The sequence below is a fragment of the Quercus lobata genome, chromosome 4, assembly GCF_001633185.2.
Source record: "Quercus lobata isolate SW786 chromosome 4, ValleyOak3.0 Primary Assembly, whole genome shotgun sequence".
Lineage (NCBI taxonomy): Eukaryota > Viridiplantae > Streptophyta > Magnoliopsida > Fagales > Fagaceae > Quercus > Quercus lobata.
In genome coordinates, this window is record NC_044907.1 from 53,117,870 (window position 1) to 53,129,798 (window position 11,929).

Genomic DNA, 11,929 nt, shown 5'->3' on the forward strand with positions numbered 1-11,929 from the left:
GATACTGCAGGTGTAGTGTTTGCTGCATTGTCTGGGGGAGTTTGTGATTCCTAGACTCCTAGTTGATTAAAAAATTGTGTATTACTACTCTTTCATGTGTGATGTAATGGAGCCGTGTCACAGGATTTAGTTGAGTGATTGTGGAATGTGAAGTGGGGACCCAAAAAAAAAAAAAACTTAGGGGGGCCTTGGGTTTTTTATTCTCATAATTTTCATCTTACAGAAATGTGCCCATATCAAAAATGCAATTCCCACATGATAAACAAGCGTATATGATAGCCTGCTTTCATCATTTCTGTTATTGGCAAAATGATTGACAGTGAGAAGAGTTCTTTCAATTTTACTACAGCAATAAAGTGACAAATGATCGTAGTAGAACTATATGAGAGAAATGTGAGCCAATTACGATATTTGTCATGTGTTTCAGCAATCCAATTTTAACGGCCCACCTTAAAATATATAAGTATTGTTTCTCATGATCAATCAATCACTCAGATTACATAAATCTATCAAATCACTAACTGAACATATGGAATGATTACGCAAAACCATTGAACAGAACTAGCAGGAGATTCACTTCAATCCAGATCTAGTTAAGTGGTAACCTCCTGATACAAGCTGTTTTAAGCTAAATATTGCTGGTTTCAGCTTCTGAGATGGGACTGGAGGTGTGGGAGCCATGATTCGTGATAGTGCAGGTGAAGTGTTTGCTGCATTGTCTGGGGAGTTTGTGATTCCTAGTTGATTAAAAAATTGTGTATGACTACTCTTTCATGTGCGATGTTCACAAGATTTAGTTAAGTGATAGTGGAATGTGAAGACACTGGGCAGATTAATGCACTTACAAATGTAGCAAGCTTTTTCTTTGTTTGATAAATAATGAAGTTTTATTAATGGCAAAGAATAGAGTCATCCAAGTATAGAAGGAGTATACCACTAGGGACCATACAATCAATCACTCAGATTACATAAATCTATCAAATCACTAACCGAACATATGGAATGATTACGCAAAACTAACATCCAATCCAATATAGTTTTAAAGAAAAATAATTTTAAATCAAGCAAACTTCTCTCTGAATCCTCAAATGTTGCAAGCTATTTTGCTAAAGAGAGACTATTGCTGGATGGTGATTATTTGGTATAGTGATTTACATCGTATTTATCTCTTCTACTTTTTTTTGTATTCTATGTTGGCGGTGTGACAATTCTTCCAGAACTTTAAAAAGCCATTTTTCCAAAACATGTTTGATGTAATGTGAATATGTTTCTTTACACCTCTTTTTAACCTTTTTGTTCAGGAAAAGAGAAGAAAGATTGAACAAAAATTCTGAAGGTGTTTCTGAAGTTTTGTCATGGATCAGTCGGAGTCGTAAGCTCGAGGAGAAAACGATTGCTGAAAAGGAGAAAGCATTGCGGCTCTCAAAGATTTTTTCGGAACAGGTTGCGTTTTAATTGTGTTTCTTTGTATTATTTTTCTCAAATGATTGATTTCAGGTAGGATCTTTTATTAAAATCACAGTGTGAATTTTCTCAGGACAATGTTGGTCAAGGAGACAGTGAAGATGAGGAAGAAAGCCACGGTACTGCGCGTAAGGGTTCTTACTCCTTATGATTTGTCTTGTAAAATCGAATTGATGTTTTGACATGATTTTGAATCAGTCCATCTTGCATTTTATTAGATTTTGAGTGCATAGATTGGACTGATTCAAATACCATACTCATCAAGTTCTACTGAGTAGTCATGAAATTTACTAATGACATCCAAGCTCCATAATAGAACTAAAATTGTGTGTCTGACTGTAGTTAATTATCCTGATGAGTTTACACCTGTTTATGATGTATGGCCCCCTAGTTTGTTCTTCTAGAACCTAATCTGTAAGCAAGTGGTTTTGTTTGATGTGTTCCTACATCACTGATCAATACTGATATTGTTTCTATTTTTAATACTTTATACATAATCTGGCAGGAGTTAAAGTTCTTCATGGCATTGACAAAGTAGTGGAAGGTGGGGCAGTTGTTTTAACACTAAAAGATCAGAATATACTTGCAGATGGTGACATCAATGAAGGTAAACTATTCTGGTGATACTTTTTGTTTGTCAGGGCCTTTTTAAGATGAGTTGACACATTTATATAATAGAGGTTTTTGGTCTGGTGTGACAGAGATTGATATGCTTGAGAATTTTGAACTTGGAGAACAAAAGCAGCGAGATGAGGCTTGAGAATGTTGAACTTGAAGTGTAGTTGTGTTCAATAGTTGTAGTTCTACGACTACAAGATTTTATTCTTCCACAGACCTACAACTAAAGAATTTTATTTTGTTCCACTAAATTTGCACAATTCTAGAGTCCTACAATTAAGACTTCTAATCTTACGTATTTTTTTCTTGCCGTTATATTCCCCAAATTTCATGTTTAAGCATTCCAAGATGCCAAGATTTATAACCCTGCTCTCAAAATCCCCTTCTTCATAACAAATCTACAAATTAGTAGAGGAAGTCTTTGCAAGTACCATTGAACTAAAATTTCAACATAAGGTAACAAAAAACAGGTTTATTTCTTTCTAATATAAGGGTACTATGTGAAATGAAATTCAATATCTTAGCCTTGCATTGATGATAAATCAAAGTTATCTTACATTCTCATATCTAGGATTGCATGTTTAGTGTGCTCTTTAGAAATTACATTCTTTCAACATGCTTTTCCATAACCATCTGTTTGTATAATTCCTAAAACTTTAGAACATGGGTGCTCGTTCCCAGGTGGTCATTGCTGGAAATAAAGCACCAGGTCATTTTTTTTGTGTTTGTATAATTCCTAAAACTTCACATTCAGGTAATTTTTATAAACTCGTTGCTTCCTAGAGATTTTTAATTGAAACTATTAGAACTTATTAAGAGACTAGATATCTTGGTAGTTTATAATCTTAACATAAAGATCACAACTTATAGGGAAGGGAATAACCTGCCCAATCATTGAGCTCAAACGATAGAAGATTCACTACCATTTACAACAACTGACTCCAATCAGTACATTGAAATTTTACAAAGTCTCATCTTCTTAATCTTCCAAAGATATAATATTATAGCTCATTAAGTATTCATTTATCACAGATGGATATCTAAAACGAAGCTAAAAAGTAATCATCATCCAGAACACTCCCCACATTGCTGCATTGTGGAGTCAAACAAAGTTCAGATTTTAGCACCAAACCAAACCCAGCTACAGGGGTATGGAACTAGTTGCCCATAAATTTTATAACCCAATCCAGTACCCACAGCAAAAATGTAAAAACGAGACACCCAAAAAACCAATATAAATACCCATGTCTTCTCTATCGAACAATTGGAGTACAATATAGATGAGGCCAAAATTTTAATTAGGAATTAAAAAATTCTAATGGAATCAGATTAGCTTATTGACTCTAATAAGATTAATTAAATATCAAAATAGAAATAACATCAAGAAACAAAGTGAAAGACATCAACGTAAATTAGAGAGACAGAAAGAAAAGAACCCAGAAACCCAAAACCTAAACTTAGACAATAGCTATAGCAAATCATGCAAAACCACTAAATCATCAACTTGTAGAACAAACCAACAAATTCAAACATGATGCAAAACCAATTAAATCAAATTCAATCATTTTTAAAAAAACACAAAAAAAAAAAAACCCCAAAAAGATCCAAACCCTAGGTCAAATCATGAAATTCCAAAATCTAAAATTGGAGAAAGAGAGACAGAGGAATCTAAGAAGCAAAAACGAGAAAGCATTCAGAAGAAAGAGAGAGTACCTTCGGCACGGTGGGCTACGAACGGCGTTGAGAATGAGCTCCGATTGCTTGAGAGACTACCTTCGTGACAGTGGCTACGAATTTGCTTTATGAATGAATCAGTGAGTGAGTGAGAGTAAGTGAGTGAGTGAGTGAGTGAGAGTAAGTGAGTTTGAGAGGGCGGAGAGAAAGGGTTCTGAGGGAAAAAATTGGCGAAAATGGGTAATTACCCATAAAATCCGAACTATTTAGTTAGTAGGGTCAGTTTGGAAATATATTGGCAAACTAGCAACTCGAGCCTCAGAGGCTCGATTTTGGGCCCCTAAATCGAGCCTCTGAGGCTCGGTTTACGTACTTTGATATGGCGTTGATGTGGCAGGAGTGTACGTGGAACTCGAGTTTTTAAGTCTCGAGTTCCACGTAGGTGCCACCTAAACTCGAGTCTTTGAAACTCGGTTTACGTAAAAAGTTAAACCGAGTCTCAAAGACTCGAGTTTCAAATAATACATTTTCAAAAATAACGCCTCTCACCTCACACAAATCACTCTCCACTGTCACTCACCCTCACCCTCACCCTCTCTCTCACACAGAGCAAACGCTTAAGGTGACGCTCTCACTCACTGTCTCACCCTCTCACACACTGATCCGTCACTGACTTTCTCCACTCACGCTCTCACTCACCGGCTTCTCCATCTCATTGTTCTCACTCTCAGTCAATCTCACTCTCAGTCTTAGTCAGCCTTCGCCAAAAGCTTCGATCAAGCGACAGCAACCTTTTTCTTTCTACGCGGTCTCTCAAAACTAAAGAAAAAGGTGAGTTGCTTTGTACCCACCGTTTACTGTTTGGTTGCCGAGAAACATGCATGAAAAATTAAAGAAAGTCGTCAGTCACGAATTTGTTTTCTATTTTGGGTTCTGTATTGAATTTGTAATAAAACTGTTAAACCTGCTAAAAAAGAGCGAAAGTTTATTGTGTTTTGAGATTGAATTGGTTTGTGGGTTTGATTTTTTTTTTTTTTGTTTTGTTTTGTGCTTTGTTCTGTTCGTGGGTTGATGTGTTGATATGAGGGAAATTTCATACTCATTTGCTAATACTATGCATTGTTTTGCAGTGATGATGTTAGGGTTAGTTAACTAGGTCTTTGTTAAATTAAATTGTTGATGTTAGGGTTTGTTAAAGTTGATGATAGGGTTTGTTAAAGTTGATGATTTAGTGTTTAATTTGATCCATGTTACTGAAAGTTTGATGACTTTCTTCTTGGTAAATTTGATAATGTCTTAAACCCCTTTTTATTTTTCTAATTTTGTGAATTCTGCATCTGTGCTCCTTTAAATTTTATTTACATTTAAATATTTCAATTGGGTTGTCATTTTAAATTTTTTTGGATTTAGTAATTTTAAATTTTCCATATGAAGCGTATGCTTAGTGTAATTGTAATTGGATAATGATCAAAATATACTTATAATAGATTGATTGAAAGATTTAGGAGATATTGGAATGGGCTTGGTTGCTTCTCTTAGGATTATTTCTGTTCCTTCTTTTTTAAAACAGAGGAGCCCTGTGGCTAATAGCTTCTGTTGAGCTTGTATTAGTTATGGGTTGAGAGCAGGAATTTAACTCTATGAGATATAATCTTTTGTTGTTCCTGTTTTTGGTGATCGTAGCCCCCATACCTATATTTTCTTGATTCAAAATTCTAAGCTAGAGTGTATTATTCACCTGCTAAAGGCCAGCTATGATCTTTGACGAAATTTCTGGGATATAAAAACAATGAAACCATATATTTTACACTGATAAAAAGATGTCTGCAACCTAGCCAGTGAATTTTGTTGGAGTCGTGTGCAAGTTTCGAAGTTAGGATGCAATCTTTCTTTTCTTCTTTCTTTCTTTCTTTTTAAGTAAGTTTTGGCCCTAAGGTGAGGGAGAAGGAGAGATTCAAACTAGTGGCCTCCAGTTTTCATGAGGCGTGGTCCCCAACATAGATCATAGCTGGCCTTTAGAAACTGTATAATAATTAATACATTCTAGCTTAAACAGTGTCCAATCTTTAACTTCTATAAACATTAGCTTTAAACAGAATGTTGAGATGTTTAGAAACAATTGCAAAACTTAAATAGAGAACAAGTGCCATATAATTAGCAAGTTAAACCATATGAGCAGCTATACATGCATGCATACACATGCTCGAGAACAACTAAAGAGACAAATTGACATAGAAGATGCCCAACAACATTAAATCAACAAAATATTGCCTGTTCGATAGACCATTTTCCTTCAAATAGTTGAAAGTCTCCTTCAATCATCTTAAACTCAATATCACGCTTTTGACCAAAAGGAAGGCTTTCAAGTTCTCTTTCATAACAATCAACAATTCCTTTCGCATTAAATTTCAGCCCAAATGCCAAGTTTTGCTGTCCAATCTGTTTTAAAGGTTGTAATTGCACAGTAAGTAGGATCAAAGGCAAAAGGTCAGAACTAAACTTAGCGGAAAACTTGTTTCAAGATGAGGTCTGCAGTCTATGTCACATAACAATATCAATGTGTGGTAAAACAAGAGGCATAGGGTGATTTAGGAAAAAACATTGAGTGCATTGCACTTGAAATAACCCATGCTGACACAAAGAGGTAAACAATGGAAAACTTGTTTCAAGATAAGGTCTTCAGTTTATGTCACATAACAATATCAATGTGTGGTAAAAAATGAGACAGAGGGTGAATTAGGAGAAAATAATGAGTGCATTGCACTCAAAATAACCCATGCGAACACAAGGAGCTAGCACACCAATGTGTTTAACATTGACTTGAGAATGAGAGCTACAATCAAGGACCTCAATCCTGAAACTTCAAATTTCAAACTCTTGGTTGGATCTAAAATTGCATACAGCCCCAAACATTCTCATTCCTCAGTAACCAATCATATGTGTCATAACTCAATAGTATCATCTTGCATACATTTAAACATTCATTAGATGAACTTATTGAAACAATTACATAATAGGCATCTATGTATTAAACTTCCCCAATATCGGAGCCCGAACAAACTTTCATACTTGCTGACAACCTTATGGCCAATGGTCAAAGTGCTTTATGATGTAGATTGTTCCCCCAAACCTTCATGCGTTCCATTAAAGACTAGTACTTCAAAACCTAACTATATATGTGTAGGTACTGCAAAGATTCAAGAATCAGTTTAGGGACCTGTTGGTAAGGTTTTGTTTCCTAAAATTCAAACGATTAGATGTACTTATTACTTTAAAGATCGTATTGGTATTTATCAACAAAGCTTATTTTGCTCTAGGAATATTACAATGAAATTTGTCAACATTAATTTGTAATTATTAGAATTATGATTAAATTCACAATTTCCCAAAACCTTAAGTTTATGGGACAATTGGTAATTTACAATAGAATTAGAGGAATTTACAATAAAAAGGAAGAAGAAGATAAACAAAAGCCATTAAAAAAGGACCTTTATAGCACCATCTGAAGTCAGTAAACAGGAAGCTCCCTGCCCTCAATAAGTACAGCTTTTCCCTCTTCCTCTATATACACCATACCAACTACAAAGGACCTTCGTCTGTAGTTAGCCACCAAATCCAACAGTGATCTAGGTATACTGCCACAGACACAGGCACAGAGCAAAACAGAAAAGAGAGAAAACAATTCCTAGAACTGTAGACTGGACCCAAAGATGGCACAAAACATCACTTCAATGCATGGAACACCAACAAGTGATAAAATGACATCTCTTGATCATACTTCCACCATAAGTATATACAACAAAGCTTTAATGAGCCTAAGAAGGATATGTTCAAGGGAACCCCAAATCACAAATATTTTGCCAAGGGAAAGCATTGCTCTAGACAAAATGTTTTATGGTTTGCAAAAGTCTTTGCTTGTGCAGGCAGAACAGATATGGCTAGGGTATTAGTATCTTTTAGCCAGAAAATGCATTTTGTATTGATAAGAGGAATTTTCAAATAGCCTAATCACTAAAATCTATTGAGCAATAGTATATGAACAATAATATACCTCCCATGTACTAGAGCTATGCCCTCTTCAAGATTTCTAATAAGGTCTTATCATATACCAAAAATTTACTCAAGTACGTATTCAGCTTCCTAGGTCAGAGGTCTCTGAGATAAATTATGCAGAACATGCTCCTCTGGGTAACAAAGTCACAATGCCTATACATTAGTGCATAAATGAACAGAGGATGCAGAAATTGAGTGATGACAGATTCTGCATCTTTTGAGCCAAACAGATGAAACTCGTAATTACAAGGCCGTGTCTCAATTATAACTAGTAACCTTTCTGTGTCATAATGAATTTGTATAAACAGTTTCATAATAGGAAAAAGCTGCTAATTATCACACTATTTAATAACCTTTAATTGGATTAATATATTGAAAATTCCACAATTGTATTATATATTTTATTTGTTCTTACTATGGACACCTATTTTTGTATTAATAGGATTTTTTTTATTGTCTAATCCATGAACTTATGTTTTATGTATACTTTTAAATGAGATAATAATTAAAGTCTAATAATTTTGATATTTAAAACACATAAAAAAAAAGTAATTAAGAAATTTACTTATTATGTGGTTGTCATGACATCAATCACAATTATTATGATGTCATTTTTTTTTTTTGGAGAAGAATTATCATGTCAATTTGTAAGCATTTTGTAATAAAATTGATATAAAAAAATTGTTTCTTTCATTCAAAAATTAATTTATTTAGTTGTTGATATGAAATCAATCAATAGTATTTAATACATTAGTTTCTTTTTTCTTTTTCTTTTTTTATGTTCCTCAATTACCCTTTAATCTCATGTTTGATAGTAAGTTTATCAAAGCCCTTCATTGTCTTGTGGTATTTGTAACTAAGCATTATTCTGTGTGTGATCTTCTTTTAAAAAATAAAAATAAATACAAAAACTGCGTGTGTTCAAAACTGTAACCTTAAAAATAAAATCCTAAGTCTAAAAAGCTTTGTGTTCATATTGGCCTCTTTTGGTTTAGTCTTTCATCTTTTATTGAATTCTCATTGTACAAAGTGGCTTTAGTTGCTCTAACTCATACCTATATATTTAAGCATATTGTGTGTTCAATTTTGAAATTAACTGCTTATCATTCTTCTTCAGTATGGCTGCTGCAAATGCTGGACGCATTGACTATACACAGCCTGGACCCATTGACGACTCAGTGTTGACACAGCAGGCGACGCATCGGTCCGAAGCTATTTGGAATGGGCGGGTAAAACACTCAACTAAAACAGTAACTTGTGCACATGCATTTAATCCATACAATGTACACATATTTGCATATACTATATTAATCCATGATTTTGTTATGTGCAGGATCCAGGGTCCATTACCTGCCGTAGTTGTAGTTCAGAGTTCTCCAAGCAACCTCCAATGGTGGACGACCAAGTGAGGAACATCATCACCACAGTTGGTTTGGAGGGACTCCTGTGGGTCCCGGGTAGAGAGATTGACAATGGCCTGATAACGGCCTTAGTGGAGCGATGGCGGCCCGAGACTCACACCTTTCACATGCCACATGGTGAGGTGACCATCACATTGCAAGATGTGGAGGTTCTTCTCGGGCTTCCTGTTGATGGTGACGCTATAACAGGGAGCACACAAAAAACTTGGGTGAATGTGTGCCGGGACTTCCTTGGCTTTCAACCTGTAACTCAAAATAACCATAAGCAACTTGATGGGCAAAGGATTCTCATCAACCGCCTTTTGGAGGAAGTTGCTAACCCATTGCCGCCTGATGCTGAAGAGGATCAGCTGCATAAGTACGCACGATGCTACATCCTAGCGCTATTGGGGGACACAATATTCATGGACAAATCCGGCAATAGGGTGCATCTAATGTGGGTGCAGCAGTTGGAAGACCTTCACAATCCACGAAGGTATAGTTGGGGAAGTGCTTGCCTTGCATGGTTGTATCGAGAGCTATGCAGGGCAAGCGAGGACACCAGTCAGATTGGTGGGTGCTTGTTGTTGCTCCAGTACTGGGCATGGGCCAGGTTCCCCTATTTGTGCCCGACAGTTGAGCGAGGCTCGCCAGTGGGTGCTTACGGTCCTCTAGTACGTGGTCCACTATCCCTGAAGTAAGTCTCTACCTCATACTGCTATAACATACTGTCTTCACCAAAGCACGAGTCTTATATTATGTTTTGAGTTCTTTTTCTATTTGGTTCTAACTTCTTCTTGACGAATTTTATTTGCTATTTGAAGTCGTAGTCTCTTTAGGTTATTTATAAAGGCTTTATTGTAATCAGTAACACTCATAGAGAGAGTCTCTTTAGGTTATTTATAAAGAATGTAAAAGACACTACATATAATGAGTAAGAGGTGAATCAGCATAAATGCTTTAATTTTATTATATATGTATAATTATTATATGAATTATAGTATTATATAAATTTTCAAAATGTTTGCACATTATGATGCACAATACCAAAAAAAGAATATAATAATAATAATTGATTCCCAATATGATTCTTGTAAGAACCAAGTACGAGGCCTATGGGCCTTGGATTATTATGGGCTCACAATCTATTTGTAGTGGGCTTGAAGATTTCCTACTATGGGTCGTTCTCGGCAGAGACTCAAAGCAACGCCCAGTTTGATGTCCACTCTTTCACTCTTTTCTCTCCAAAAAAAATCCCCTTTCTTCTCCCATCTTTCTTCTATTTATAGCCAAGGTTAGTGGGAAGATCATGATTACAGCCACCGTTTGTGCCATTGAAGGTCCAATATCATTTGATTTAAGTGGATGTTTAGGTGAGAGGGCGGTGCTGCATTTATGATCTTGGAACTTGATTCCATCTGGACCGATAATGCTTGGCAGCACCGTCTCCCGTGCATACCACATTTTCCCGGGAATAACTCATGTACATGACCGGGAACGTTTGACCGAGCCCACCTTGGAACTTAATACCCTACACCTGTTTGTTATTTATGAATCCCCGGGAATGGCGTAGGACGACTGGACCTTTCGGCTGGGCCTGTGGCCAAAGCCAGTACGGGACAAGGCCCAGGGCCTGTATGGGTCTGGGATCACCGCACTGTACAATTGGGGCAGGGCCCGGGGTCTGTATGGGCCTAAGGTCTCGGTGCCGTACAATAGCCCCCCCTTGATTCATACTCGGTCATCGAGAAGAATCAAGGAGCAGCATGGGACCTTTTGACCTCGGGAGTCTTTTAGCCTGGGACTTCTGGCCGTCATTTCTCATTTAATATTCATCTCAAAAGACGCGCCGTTTCGCGGCGCCAGGCGCAGTCGTCATTATTGCCTGACGGTTCGAGAACCGAAGCGACGTGCGGATTGGTTATGCTTGGCGTTCGTTGGACTGCTCGTAGACCGCGCCCATTTAATGCTTGATTCAGACGCTTCTTCTTCCTCCATTCATTTTTCTTTCCTCTATAAATAACCTCCCTCTGAACAGCATCCCATTTTTCCTCTGCCAATCTTTAGAGCTCTTTTTCTCTGCCGACCACATTTCTGTGCGCTTGCTTACCCAGTGTTCTTTTCCTCCTTAGAACCCAAAGTAAGTTTTTCTTCCCCTTCCTTTTCCTTTCAACTTTCATTTCTTTGAGTTTACTTTCGCATTTTTAGGCGTTATAGATGGGTTACTCTTACCTCCTAGAGTCCCCGGCTGCTTTGGCCACCTTTAGGAGTAAATTTAACATTCCCAATGACGTGGATGTGGCCTACTGCCATGAGAGCGATATTGAACTCCACCGAGGGCATGGAATAGCCTTCTTTCCTTTGATGTCCATTCTAGAAGGTGGGGTCAGGTTCCCCGTGGATCCCCTCTTAATAAACACACTCACTTACTACGGGCTGTGCCCGGACCAACTTCCCCCCAACTTTTACCGGGTAGTTAGTTGCGTCAGTAAGTTGAACCACACCTTTAACTTACAGTTAGACCACCATGACATTAACCAAATGTATAGGCTCTGTGGGAGCAAAGCCACCGGTTATTACCTAAAGACAAGGGATGCACGGGTACGGCTGATATCATGCCTACCTGATTCGAACAGGAACTCCGCCAATGAGTTCGTTAGGGTGAGCGGCAATTGGTTTGCCGGGGAGTTTCCTTGCCCCCTTACGCCGCGTGAAGTGGG